Source organism: Mobula hypostoma, chromosome 8 (assembly GCF_963921235.1).
Source record: "Mobula hypostoma chromosome 8, sMobHyp1.1, whole genome shotgun sequence".
NCBI lineage: Eukaryota > Metazoa > Chordata > Chondrichthyes > Myliobatiformes > Myliobatidae > Mobula > Mobula hypostoma.
This window is the reverse complement of record NC_086104.1, coordinates 78,340,618-78,355,803: the sequence shown is the minus strand read 5'-3', so window position 1 is coordinate 78,355,803 and position 15,186 is coordinate 78,340,618. Positions and strand designations below refer to the sequence as shown.

The following is a 15,186-nucleotide window of genomic DNA, read 5'->3' as shown; positions in this document are numbered from 1 at the left end:
TTAGTGGAAGAAGAGTGCTACCAAACAAAATTTGAAATTTGCCTAGATGGACAAATGCTTGATCAAGAGAGTTTTAAGGAATATCTTTCGAGTAAAGGGAAGGGAGGAAATTACAGGACTGACTTGACTGTAGGTACCCCCATCAGAGGACTATGACACCGCAGGAAGTTGTCGAGATAATGGGAGAAGGCAAGATATTACCTTAAAATTTAGATTTTAAAACTCAGCCACTGGTCAACGATTAGCCAATGAAGGTCAGCAAATAAAGGGGTGATGTACAAGTTAAGTTACATGCATCCAAGTTCTGGATGATGCAGTGCGGTAGATGAGAGGTACAGTAATTCCAAAGAAAAAGGTTGAGTTTCATTTTCTGTGCAAGCCACAATAAAACTATTAATCTTTCAGTGAAACAGTAATGCAAAATTATTTAATTTTCTCATTATTTTCTTATATTTATCCTATTAATCTTCTTGGTAAGTACAGTTGAAGTCAGAAGTTTACATACACTAAGGTTGAAGTCATTAAAACTCATTGTTCAACCACTCCACAGATTTAGTATAGCAAACTATAGTTTTGGCAAGACATTGAGGACATCTACTTTGTGCCTGACATGAGTAATTCCAACAATTGTTTACAGACAGATTATTTCACTTTTAATTGACTGTATCACAATTCCTGTGGGTCAGAAGTTTACAAACAAAATCAAAAGAAATCAGCCAAGACCTCAGAAAAAAAAACTGTGGACCTCCACAAGTCTGGTTCATCCTTGGGAGCAATTTTCAAATGCCTGAAGGTACTACGTTCATCTGTACAAACAATAGTACGCAAGTATAAACACCATGGGACTACGCAGCCTTCATACCGCTCAGGAAGGAGATGCATTCCGTCTCCTAGAGATGAACATACTTTGGCACAAAAAGTGCAAATCAATCCCAGAACAACAGCAAAGGACCTTGTGAAGATGCTAGAGGAAACAGGTAGACAAGTATCCATATCCACAGTAAAACGAGTCCTATATCGACATCACGAGAAAATCTGCAGATGCTGGAAATTCAAGCAACACACACAAAATGCTAGTAGAACACAGCAGGCTAGGCAGCATCTACAGGAAGAGGTAGAGTCGATGTTTCAGGCCGAAACGTCGACTGTACCTCTTCCTATAGATGCTGCCTGGCCTGCTGTGTTCTACCAGCATTGTGTGTGTGTTCCTATATCAACATAACCTGAAAGGCTGCTCAGCAAGGAAGAAGCCACTGCTCCAAATTTGCCATTAAAAAGCCAGACTACAGTTTGCAAGTGCACATGGGAACAAAGATCTTACATTTTGGAGAAATGTCCTCTGGTCTGATGAAACAAAAATTGAATTGTTTGACCATAATGACCATCGTTATGCTTGGAGGAAAAAGGGTGAGGCTTGCAAGCCGAAGAACACCATCCTAACCGTGAAGCATGGGGGTGGCAGCATCATGTTGTGGGGCTGCTTTGCTACAGGAGGGACTGGTGCACTTCACAAAATAGATGGCATCATGAGGGAGGAAAATTATACGGATATATTGAAGTAACATCTGAAGACATCAGCCAGGAAGTTAAAGCTCGGTCGCAAATGGGTCTTCCAAATGGGCAATGACCCCAAGCATACCTCCAAAGTTGTAGCAAAATTGCTTAAGGGCAACAAAGTCAAGGTATTGGAGTGGCCAACACAACACCCTGACCTCAATCTGATAGAAAATTTGTGGGCGGAACTGAAAAAGCATGTGCGAGCAAGAAGGCCTACAAACCTGACTCAGTTACACCAATTCTGTCTGGAGGAATGGAACAAAATTCCAGCAACTTACTGTGAGAAGCTTGTGGAAGGCTACTCAAAACGTTTGACCCAAGTTAAACAATTTAAAGGCAATGCTACCAAATACTAACAAAGTGTATGTAAACTTCTGACCCACTGGGAAAGTGATGAAAGAAATAAAAGCTGAAATAAATCATTCTCACTACTATTATTCTGACATTTCACATTCTTAAAATAAAGTAGTGATCCTAACTGACCTAAGACAGGGAATGTTTTCTAGGATTAAATGTCAGGAATTGTGAAAAACTGAGTTTAAATGTATTTGGCTAAGTTGTATGTAAACTTCTGACTTCAACTATACCAAAGAGTACTCCTGATAACTCCAAGGGGAAGTAATTGTTGTTACCGATGAGGTAATTCTGTAATCATTTATGGTCCAATATCTCTATGCATGTACAAAGTAGTTTTTCTATTCTTTATATTCCTTCACAATTGTTATAGTTCCTTTTTGTCTTCTTTACTAAACTTCACCTTTGCTCATCCTCTCCTTTATTGGCCTCGTGCATGCCTATTCCTTAATTTCAAATTAGCCTCCAACTCTTTATTCATTATTTCCTAGTTTATGCCTTTGGCAGAATTCATTTGTCTTTGACTCATTGGTTTTTCTTAAATAATTTCAAGAGCTGTTCTAATGAATTGATAATTTTTATCAATTTTTTTTTCCCAGTTCCATTCTCATTTTCTGTGATTTGTATCTCCCACTAGTATCTTGCACTGTTTTTGCCTTGCATGTGCCTCTCTCAATTTTCTCAAACCTTAAACTTTGATCAGATTTGCTTGGATGATTCCTTTAATTACTTAATTTATAAACTTTTTTTCCATCTGTAAGATTGCAAATTATGCCATCTTAGAGGTCATTGACTTCAAGATGTGAGGTGCTGCACATGTTCCTGTCTTCATCAACAATGCTGAAGTTGAGAGTTTTAAGTTCCTTTGACTAAACATCATAAAAAGCCTGTCTTTGCCAAAGCAGGAAAGTTCACCAACACCTGGACTTCCTCAGGAGGTTGAAGAAATTCCGTATATCCCTGTCAACCCATACCCACTTTTATTGATGCACCATAGAAAGCATCCTATCTGGATACATCAAAGCTTGATATGGTGACTGTTCTGCTTGTGACCAAAAGAAACTGGAGAGTTGTGGAAACGGCTGAGCACATCACAAAACCAGAGTGCAGAGGAGACTTACAAGTATGTTGCCCAAATTGGAGGGCGTACCTTATGAGAATAGGTTCAGTTTACTTGGCCTGTTCCCCCTGGAGCAACCGAGGATGAGAGGTGACCTAATAGAGGTGTACAAGATGATGAGGGGCATTGATCGTGTGGATAGTCAGAGGCTTTTTCCCAGGGCTGAAATAGCTAACCTGAGGGGGCATAGTTTTAAGGTGCTTGGAGATAGGTACCGAGGGGATGTCAGGGGTAAGTTTTTCACACAGAGAGTGAAGAGTGTGTGGAATGCACTGCTGGCGGATACAACAGGGTCTTTTAAGAGCCTCTTTGATAGGTACATGGAGCTTAGAAAAATAGAGGGCTATGCTCTAGGGACATTCTAGGCAGTCTCTAGAGTAAGTTACATGGTGGCACAATATTGTGGGCCGAAGGGCCTGTAATGTGCTGTAAATTTCTATGTTCTATTGTTCAGCCTTTCTTCATGGACTATCTATATTTTTCGCTACATCCGTAAGGCAGCCAGAATAATCAAAGACCAAACCCACCCTCGACGTTCTCTCCTCTACCCTCTTCCATTGGACAAAGTACAAAATCTTGACAGCACCTGCTACCAGGCTCTAGGACAGCTTCTAACCCACTATCATAAGACTATTCAACAGTTCCTAGAACAAACTCTTGACTTCATAATCTACCTCTTCACGTTCTTGTGGCTTATTGTCTACCTGCACTGCACTTTCTATATAGCTGCTGCACTTCGTTCCGCATTCTGTGATTATTTTACCTTGTATGCGCTTTGTAATGATTTGATCTGTATGAACAGTATGCAAGACAAGCACGTCACTGTACCTCAGCACACGTGACAATAATAAGCCAGTTCCAGATACGAACAATGGTACCCTTCCTTCTTCAACATTCTTGAAAACTTGGCAAGAATATAACCTTTTAGACAGGACAAATCCAATATATTGGTATCACTTTAAGTAAGCCAATGGAAGCACGAAAACATCAATGTTTTCAGATACAAACTATGACATAATCACAAGCCACATGACACTTAATATTCAGGGGAAACATGGGTTGGTGCCAACCACAGTACAGTACACACTGCTGTTTTTCCTAGAACAAATAAACCGATCCATATACAATATTCTTTGTAAACTATGGGGTAGACCCCATCCTCCTAGCCCTATGAATTTCCATAGTTACATTTCAATGTGTCTATTATCCTAGCTGAAATACAAAACTTCTGTTTCCCTGATTCAAATTGCGTCCAATTTTTAATATTAATTGAAATAGAATGTGTACAATCAAGTCTCAAATAGAAACAGTAATTGACAATGTTTAACAAGTTCATTTTAATATTGTAAACACCCGCAGCACATTCCCATGCAAAAAGCATAAGGAAATCCTGAAGCTTAAGTAATTTAAAGTCATTTTGATTAAGGTTCAAAGTACACGTGGTAATACAAAACTCTAACTATAGATGACAATATCAAATTCAACTACCATAACTAGAATCACAGCGAAAAAGACAGAAATTAATACAGTATAAATAAAACAACCTGGGCATAGATATTGCAAATTAAAAGAATTATCCTGCATCTATTCACAAGATGCATTCATCCTTCTTCTACAGTTGTTACCTCAATCCTGCAAAGAAAAACTTTTTCTATGGAAAATGCTCAAAAAGCTCAGCAGGTCAGGCAGTATAGGTGGAAAAAGACTTCATCTGAAATGTTAACTGCCTGGCCACTGAGTGCTTCTAGCACTTTCCACTTTTGCTTCAGATTTCCAGTATCTGATGTCTAATTTTGATTTTCAACCCAGTTTTCGAAATCTTTTCTTGAAACTTTGATAAACAAATTCATATGCTTCTCACTATACAATAAAAACTTTCCTACTTTAAGCAGTCAAATTAAATAAATTATAGTGCACTATGTGATATGCAAACTGCATGACGCCGGCGGTCACTGGATAAAGCTTATTTCAGAACAATTCAGACCCGATCAAAAAGGGTTACTGCATATAAAGGAGGAGAAAGCAAGATCGCAAAATATAAAGAAACATATCATTTTTTAAAGATACGTTTGTCCATCGGTACAAATTAAAATACAAAGATATTTAATGATAAGAGAAATGCGACTCACTGGTTAAAATAAGATTATCAAGCCCAACAAATAGCTCCCAAATGGACTGCACCTGTTCTCCAACGGTAAATACAGGCAAATAAATCTCAAGCCCACGCACATGTACGTTGTCAGTGGACTAATCCTTCACGGCGCTCTTTGTCTGCAAATGGTGGTCGGGAAATTAATTTCCCTTCGCTTTAAAAAACGTTTGGTGCGAACAATGCTCCTGTCACAAGCAGACGAAACCCCAGCCACACGTCACCGCACAACCGCGGTACCAGCAAACCGCGGTACCAGCAAACCGCGGCACAAACACTTGGCGCCGCCTCCCGGGGAGGGCCAACTCATCCCTGCCGGGCAACCGGCTATAATTTTACCTCTGGCCCGTGGACATAGACTTGCACCTTGTTCCGGGCCGGCGCCGGTCTCCCGGTGCTTCTCCCATTATTCTGCAGTCGCCATGTTTCCCAGAGTGTACACGATCAACATCCGGGGTGCGCGAGGAGGAGGAGGAGGAGGAGGGGGCGGGCAAGAGGGGTGGGGTTGGGCACAAAGGGTCGGGTACGAGGCGGTGGGCACAAAGGAAGGGGCTGAGTGCAAAGGGCTGGACAGGAGGGGTAGGGCCCGGTGTAAAGTGGTGGGCATGAGAGGAAGGGGCTGGGTGAAAAACCTGGGCACTAAGAGAGGGACATGGCAGGAGGGAAGGTGCCATGTGCAAATGGCTAGGCAAGGGAATAGGGGCTGAAGGAAAAGGAATGGAGGGGCCATGTGGGGTGGGGGGTTGCATGAGGTGAAGAGTTGGGTGCCAAAGACAGTCAGAAAATGAGAGGCAAAATGTGGGCACAATGATGTGCCTATGAAGCACAGCAGAGCATGAGGGAAACTGCTGGGCGTGAAGTGGGGTGGCAAGATGCAATGATTGAAACCGAGGAGGAGGAATGGACACAGATGGAGGGGAGACATTGGCCAGGCCAGGAGGAGCTGTACGTGAGAGAGAGAGAGATGGGGCTGAGCAGAAGCATCAGGGTGAGTTACATGGGAGAGTGGGCACATGGCCTTGCTATTGGTGTTAGGCATGTTCAGTGGTGGGAGAACTAAAGGAGGAGCTAGAAATTAAGGGAGCACCTATCACAAGGGGAGCAAACAAGTATGGTTAGGGATTGTAACATACATCAAAGTTGCTGGTGAACGCAGCAGGCCAAGCGGCATCTATAGGAAGAGGTGCAGTCGACGTTTCAGGCCGAGACCCTTCGTTAGTCCTGATGAAGGGTCTCGGCCTGAAACGTCGACTGCACCTCTTCCTATAGATGCTGCTTGGCCTGCTGCGTTCACCAGCAACTTTGATGTATGTTGCTTGGATTTCCAGCATCTGCAGAATTCCTGTTGGTTAGGGATTGTGCTGGACAGCTAGACAAGAGGGAAGGAGGAGGGGTCAAGTGAGCAGTGAGCATGGGTGGGACAGCAAAGGAGGGAAACGACTTCGCACCAAAGCAGGGTGGATATAAAACAGGAAAGGTGGTGATGAATGGAAGATCACAGGGATATGGGAAGCTAGGAAGTGACTGTACAAAGTCAAAAGAGCTGGAAAGAGGGAGAAAATGTACATGAGAGAGGCAAAGCAGATGCAAATTGGGGCTGGACCCATGTTGAGCCACTGGGAACAAGAGAATTGGATGTCTAACTTGGTTAGTCAGTGGATGTAGAACAAGGTTCAATAAGGAGAAAGTGGATGGTGAGGGCTTGATGCAATAGGAGAGACTGAGCACTTGGGGAAGTGATGGATATGTATGAGGCACCCAGAGAGGGGAGGAACACAAGAGGAGAAACCAGGCTCAAGATAAGGGGCATGTCTATTGGCAAGAGGAGGAAGGACTGGGTCTGCAGGCTAGGGCCAGGGTGGTGAGGGATTTCTGGCAAGGTGGATGCTCTGCAAGAGGGGGAATATTGGGTGACGTGGCCCGATGCTGGAGCTGGTGCATGAGGAGGGTTTGCACACATGCGAGTGGTGAAACACCAGGAGGATCTGGAGAAGGGGTGAGGATTTAAGGGGTTATTCTGGGCATGGAGGAGGGAGCTGGGCAAAAGGGGGCTGTCAAACACGGGTACTTGGTGGCAGGCATCTGGAAGTGTCGGCACATTTGTAGAAGGAATTGATAGGTAGCGCCGTGAATCAAGGCATGCAAGTTTCTGGATCTGAAGGAAAGAATAGATATGTGGGGTTGTTCAGGGCAAAAAGGTATGCTTTGTACACATAGAAATGGGGGTAGGAATGGGGCAGGTAGAGGGCTAGGATTATAAGTTGTGTCTGGCCTAGATGACCAGATTCATGGGAAGGTAGTGGATGGACATGCATAGAGCAGTTGGGCACAAGGAAGGGTAAATAGCACACTGGAAGGGTGTGGTTAGGAGGGGAGATAAGGAATGTGTGGGGCTGTGCATAAGCAGAGAAGCCTGGCACAGACACAAACAAGACACGAGATTTGGGCTGCGTATGCATGAGGGGAGGTCCAGGCATGCTGGTACTGTTGGGTTTGAGCAAGCATAGGGTCCAAGTAAGCAAGTAGAGGTTAGGGTGTGTGGAAATGATACAGCTCCAGCTGAGAGTTAAGACTGACCAAGAAGGGAGTGGGATGTGCACAAAAGGAGGGTCTGACAAGGGTGGCAAAGCTCTTAGATGTCTTGTGCTTGGTGGTGTGTGTTTTCAAGCTTTTGTATCTTCTGTCCAATGCAAGGGGAAGAGGATGAAAGATGAAGAAGGGAAGAGCCTTTAATTATGTTGACTGCGTTCCCAAGGCAGTGGAAAATGTAGACAGAGTCAATGGAGGAGAGGCAGGTTTTCATGATAGACTGGGCTGTGTCCACAACTCTGTAATTTCAGAGCAGAACATACCAAGTTGTGGAGCTTCAGAAAGGATGCTTTGCTTGGTGCATCTGTAACTGGTGAGGATCAGTGGGGATATGGCAAATTTCCAGTGTGAGGGAGCGTCTGGTATAGAGCATAATGGGACAAACCTGACATGTGGCGGGGTGTGGAGGGGGAGGTGTTTTGTTCTTGCCTGGACACCAGTTGAGGTAGCTGGTGGCAGTGTTAATAGAGTGCAGTGGCCAGATGTGTGGAAGGAAGGAACTGGGTGCAAAGAGAATGGTTGGACCAGGGTAGGGTCTGGATCCAAAGGGAGGGATGGGCACAAAGGCAAAGTCTATAATGAGCAGGAATGTTGGTAAGGGCTGACCATGTGGAGAGAGGCCAGGTACACAGCAGGTAGCTGGGCATAGCACTTATTTTCATCTCCTTCCTCCATCAGAATCCATCCTTTCCCAGTCTTCCCAAATCCCAGGACTGAGTTTGCTACCTCCTTTCAACCTTTGCAGCACATGAGAAAAAGGAAATCAGTGCAGGAAAAATAAATAAAAGATTTTGTAATTGATATACTCCATCTTTCATTGTAGCTGTGAATATATGTCATCATGATTTACATTGCTAACAAAAGAATGTAGACATAAGCTTCAAACTCGCAATTCTTATGAATGTGACTTCATTACTATGATGAATAACAACATCCTATCATGAGGAATTTATAATCATCATAGCAATGCTTCTGAAGCTGCTAACAAGCCTTTTAATGGGTTTAGATGTCAAAACATTTGCTAAAACAGCTCTGAAATGTGCAATTTTGTGGTAAATGACTCAAATGAAAATGGATATAATTTTGATTCCTCTAAGACTGAGACACCTAGCTGAAGTCTCACGGCCCTTGGTATGAAGGCAGTGCCATGTTATTGTACAAATCGGCAACTAAACTTGAAACTTTGTTTGACTAAATAAATAGTGCACCTAAAAATATTTTGAATAAATTCTCTACCAGTTGAATCAATTGCGTCCAGTGTCAGGTTTGAACAACATGAGTATCTTGTTACTCCCAAATATTTCTCTGTGTTTCCATTATTACTTGAGAGAACATCTCTACTTTAGATTGCAATATTCAACCTTTCCATTTAGGATCCAAGCTGTCTATGATGTCTTGCCAGGCCCTGCAAACCTCCATGTCTGGGGTAAGAGCAATACACCAGCACGTCCTCGCTGTCCAGGAAGAGGATCATTGGAGCACATCCTTAGCAGCTGCCCTAAAGCCTTGGGGGAAGGTCGCTACTGGTGGCGTCATGACCAGGTGCTGAAGGCAGTGGCAGAGAGCATTGCGATGGACATGACCACCAGCAAACAGAGTGGTCAGAGGAAGAACATCTTCTTTGTCAGAGCTGGAGCACAGCCCCTACGTCAGCCCAGACCAGCATCATCATCGGGCCTGCTTAGCACCGCAGCAGATTGGCTGCTTCAAGTTGACCTGGGGAGACAGCTGAGGTTTCCCGACCAAATAGCAACAACTTCACTAAGGCCGGATGTGGTCCTTTCTTCAGTGTCCTCGAAGCAGGCTATCCTCATCGAGTTGACAGTCCCCTGGGAGGAGGGCATTGAGGAGGCGAATGAGCGGAAGTGGGCCAAGTACCAGGAGCTGGTGGAGCAGTGCTGGGGATAAGGCTGGAAGGCTCACTGTGAGCCCATTGAAGTAGGGTACAGGGATTCTGTCGGCCGCTCACTCTGCAGAGTCTATACCCTACTTGGCATCACTGGAGCTGGCAAGAGGAAAGCTATCAGGACCATCACAGAGGCCGCTGAGAGAGACTCCAGATGGCCATGGATCAGGAGGGGATACCTGTGGGCCAGTGCTGCTGGGACACAAGCTAGGGTCTGATCAACCCCCGGCTGGGTCGCCTGGGTGAGGGTGTATGACGTTGAAAGAACTGAAACACCCGGCGACCCCAGGTTACTGATGATGTGTCCCAGCACATCGTCAGGGTGTATCTCAGAATCCTTTCTGCAAGGAGTCAGCTTTGTACTGGCTCCTGAGGTATCAAATCGCAATTAGTTAGTGTGTCACCATGGGCCATTCCTCTTCAGCACCTCTGAGGGAGGATAGGGCTGTCACAATGCCAGATATTATGAAGTCAGATGATTGAAAGGATCTCTGCACTTTCTACTGCAAGTACTGAGTGAAGTGGAACTTTTTTGCTTCCCAAATAGGAAGATACTTCCTTTAAGAAGAACCTTGAATATAATAAGCTTCTGCTTCCAGACGCTGATCATTTGTACATGGTGGACCAAGAAATACTTAATTTTCAAGGTTGAGAAAGAATTAGTAGAGGGTTTGAAGGTTTTGTCTACAAATTCTTTCAAAGTGAGAACTCGCATCACTCGGACTCCTCTTTATATAGGCACCACAGCAGTGGAAACCGTGAGTAGTTTCACTCTCCTGGGAGTGCACATCTTGCAGTACCTCTGATTGTCCCAGAACACATTATACACAAACAGGAAAGATCACCAACACCTCTATATTCTGCCGAGGCTGTAGAAGCTGGTCTATGCAGATCTTATACTCACGTCTTTCTGCAGAAATATCCTAACAAGCTGCATCGCTGCGTGGTATGGAGACTGCACTGTGGCAGACAGGAAGACTGTACGACAGGTAGGTAAAAGTGCCCATGCATCACCGCCATAGCTTACCCACAATCAAGGACATATATACAGAAAGGTGCCTGAAGAGGGCCAGTAACATCATGAAGGATTCCACCCACTGTGTTCATGGCTATTTGTCCCAATCCCATCAGGGAGGAGGCTATGTAGCATCGATGCCAGGAGCACCAGGCTCAAAAACATTTACTTTCCTAAACAGTAAGGCCGATCAACACCTCCACCCACTAAAGGCTGATTCATACTTGTGCGTCAAATTGACGCCGTAGGTACGGCGTAGCCGTGAACCCTACGCAGATCCCTACACCGTAGCCTGATGCACACCTCTCCCAAAATGTAACTGCGCGTCGCGGCAACGCAGACCACAACAACTGTGATTGGTCCGCTTGGTAGCATCGCATTTCCTCCTACGCTGCAATAGCTTCCCATTGGGCGACTGAAGGGCAGGGAAGGAACTCTGCCTGCAATGCTCTCCATAAAGTTTTACAGACCTCCGAAATTATGGAGGACACATTTCACTTTTACGAAAAAAGTCGCTCGCTTTAAACTTGTTTACCCCAAGAAAGACTACCATGACCATGACCCTTGCACGGGCAGGTGTGTGTGCATGTGCGACATGCACGAATTGCAGAGCGACACAGACACACAAATGCACAAGTATAAATGCTCACAACGCACATAAGCCACTTGCGTAGGTTACGGCGTCCATCACTTAATCATTTTCTGTCAGTCACCTTTTGTACAGACAGATTCTCCTGTGCCTAGCGTCACTTTATGAACATACAATTAATCTATGTTTATAAGCTATCCTATGTATTTATTATATCTTATGTGATTTCTATTATTATTGTTGTGTTCTTCACCTTTTTTTTGTATCATATTACTGAAATCATTTCCTTGTCTTTCCATTATTATTTGAATGAAGCACCTCCACAGCAACCAATCAATCTTCGCATTTGATCTAGAGTAACAATTATTTTGTTCCCCTTTACATTAGTGTACTGGAAGTGACATCATACAATCTTGAATCTTGGTACTGCAAATGCCTCATTCCAAATCAACATCATTTGTAGGATTCATTATCATTGCTGGTCAACAGCCAGGTTGGACTGGAATCCCAAAACATGTTGCATACATATTTGGGGAATCATACATAGGGGATTGAAGAACAGCGGTATGTATATAATAAGAAAACAGAAATTTGGGGTAGAGATGAGAAAGGGAAGAGTTGGTAAAGATGCAGGTAGTCTGGGTGGTAGGGTCTGATATTAAGGCTAGAGTTAAGTGTAGTCTAATTGAATATAAGCATGTAATTGAGGAAAAACATGAAGTTAAGGATTCAAACATTGTGCCTTTGATTCTATTAATGTCCAGTTGATCATCAAATGACTTAACAGTAGACAAATGGTTAATAATACATTGATTATTATCAGACCAAATGTTGTGCTGGAGGTGGAAATACATGCACAATTAGTATATGTTAAAATTGATTAGCATTAATGTGGTAATCTGCCTTAAACCTGCCATATCTAACATGCGCATGGTCCAATATCATCTAGTAGCACTAACATCAACAGTGATGAAGTGTTTTGAGAGGTTGGTGAGGAAACATATCAACTCCTGCCTAAGAAGCAATTTGGATCTGCTCTATTTTGCCTGCCAGAGCCACAGATCCATAGCAGATGCCGTCTCTTTGACTTCACTCAAATCTGTAACAATAGGACAGCAAAGATGCATTCATCAATATGCTCTTTATTGACTGCAGTGGCATTCAATACCATCATCCCCTCAAAACTAATCAATAAGCTTCAAGACCTTGGCCTCAATACCTCCTTGTACAATTGGATGTTCAATTGCTTCACTCGCAGACACCAGTCAGCTCAGCAACATCTCCACAATCTCCAACAGCAATGGTGCACCACAATGCTGTGTGCTTAGCCCCCTGCTCTACTCACTTTCATGTTTGCTGACAACTCCACTGTCACTGGCTGAATCAAAGATGGCGACGAATCAACGTTCAGTAGGGAGATTGAAAATCTGGCTGAGTGGCGCCATAAGAACATCCTCTTACTCAATAACAGCAAGACCAAGAAATTGATTATTGTCATCAGGAGGTGGAATACAGAGGTTCATGAGCCAGTCCTTAATGGAGGATCAGAGGAGAAAGAGGGTCAGCAAATTTAAAAGTTATTATTTTGGAGGACCTGTCCTGGGTCAATCACCTAAGAGCAATTACAAAGAAAGCACATCAGTGCCTCTACTTCCTTAAGAGTTTGTGAAGATTCAGCATGACATCTAAAACTTTGACAGACTTCTAGAGCTGTGTAGTGGAGAATATATTGACTGGCTGAATCACAGCCAGGTATGGAAACATCAATGCCCTAAAACGGAAAATCCCCCAAAAAGTAATGGATATGGCCCAGTCCATCGTGGAAAGAGCCCTCCTTACTACTGAGCACATCTAGACAAATTGTTGTCGCAGAAAAGCAGCATCCATTATCAGGGACCACCACCACCCAGGACATACTGACTTCTCACTGCTGCCATCAGGAAGAAGGTACAGGAGCCTCAGGACTCACATCACCTGGTTCAGGAACAGCTATTACTCTTCAATCATCATCACTGAAATGTTCCCACAAGCTAGTGACTCACTTTCAAAGAGTCTTCATCTCATGTTCTTGATATTTATTGCCTATTTATTTATTATAATTATTTTTTATTTTTGCATTTGCACAGTTCGTTGTCTTTTCCACACTGGCTGAACACCCAGTTTGGTGCAGTCTTTCATGGATTCTATTATGGTTACTGGAAATAATTTGGAAAATGTGTTGCTCAGGTGGTTGATGGTTGGATTGAGTTGTTCTCTGATCTTGGTAAATTACTTGCAAAAGTTTTGTCACCATACAAGGAGACTCCTCGCATGGTGATGAAACATCTGCAAGTAAATTACCAAGATTGAAGAATAACTCAACCCAAAAATTATTGTTATTATTCTATTATGGATCTATTGAGTATGTCTGCAAGAAAATGAATCTTAGGGTATTATATGGTAACTTATATGTACTTTGATAATAAATTTACTTTAAACTTTGATTTGCAATTTACACATATTTCCTGAATATTGTTAATGCCTTCCTAACTGTGCTAATATAAGGTGCCTTCGACAACAACTAGAATTTGAGTTACTAACCACTGAAAGTTAATATAATAAACTATTTTTGTTTTTATTTACAGAAAATAACAATGAAATTCAGTCTCAGTAAATGGAGTTAATTTTGTTAAGAAAGGCAAGTTAAACCTCATCTCATCTAGTTCAGATCACAGGCTAGGGAACATGGATGGGTCTTATCTATATTTAGATCATATCTTTCTTGTTAAGAATTGATTAACTGTGTGTCATAGCTTATTGTCAAACTTCCCAAAATCCCTAACATTAGCAGGTCTACTCCCACTAACACCTCCTAGCCTGCACATGGAGTCACCTCCCAGTTTCCACCCAACTCGTTCAGACTCATCGCCTGCAGCCTATTTAACCCCAGTTTTCTTCCATAGTCCTTGTTCATTCATGATAGCAGTTGGCCTTAGCTAGCTGATTGGCACTTTCCTTCCTTCTGCCTAAAGCTTATCCTGTTGGTTCTGGTCTGAAATGTTGACAGTACTTTTTTCCCAAAGATGCTGCCTGGCCTGCTGAGTTCCTCCAACATTTTGTCTGTCTTGTTGCTTGGTGTGTTTAGTTTCAATTCTCTCTTGTTTTGTGCCCCCTCTTCCTTGATATTTTGCAGTCTATTCTTAAAAGTGGTGTTCACTGCTGAATCATCTCTGCTGCTCTGCTTTTGGGTGAAACTTCCTCTATCTTCCTGACAAAAATTGTATTATCATAAAGCATTAGGCTTAGGGAATTTTTTCACAAAATGTTATTGCAGTGAAATCTTTTATTCTGCATTTTTACTATAGGGGATGGTTTGAAGTTTAAGCTTAATCTAGTTTAGGATCACAGGCTAGGCATGCTTCTTGGGTTCAGAGAAATATCAAGAGTGCTATTAAGTGGAGGTTGTAAAAAAAAATCTCCCAATTGACCTTGACAGTAAGGCAGCGCTACTTACAGATGCAGAGAAAGGATTTGCCTAATTTTATTGAATTAACTAAATTGAAAAATATGGGCATAAATTCAATGATTGATGAGTATATGACATATTTGTAAATCTTCTACAGTTGACAGGATCTTTAAGCACTGTAAACAACCATTGCCTTGCTTTTATTATAGTCAGAGCTCCTCCATCAAACCAAGTGTCCCCAATGTTAGTATTGGCTTTTATTTTGTCACTAGGACAAAATATTTGCTACATGAGTTGGTAATCTTTAGAGTTGCTTCTTCTACAATTGGGCATTTTATTTCATTTAGAGATACAGCATGGAATAAGCCATTCTAGCCCTTTGAGCCCCACTGTCCAGCAACGCCCGAGTACCCTCAATTTAAACCTAACCTCATCAATGGGCAATTTATAATGATCAATTGA

The 15,186-nt window shown here is 42.8% G+C and overlaps 1 protein-coding gene across 5 annotated transcripts in view; it reads right to left on the bottom strand.

Annotated features, from left to right (window-relative positions):
* pak5 (p21 protein (Cdc42/Rac)-activated kinase 5) overlaps window positions 1-5,653 on the bottom strand; it is a 266,982-nt gene extending 261,329 nt beyond the window's left edge. For 2 of the 5 annotated variants that reach the window (XM_063056164.1, XM_063056169.1), the window contains exon 1: window positions 5,520-5,653. The gene's annotated coding sequence lies outside the window, so the exon portion shown is untranslated. Of the gene's footprint in view, window positions 1-5,160; window positions 5,409-5,519 lie in introns of those variants that run through there. The other 3 variants (XM_063056166.1, XM_063056167.1, XM_063056165.1) reach the window with 2 other exon arrangements.
* Window positions 5,654-15,186: the final 9,533 nt, after the last annotated feature.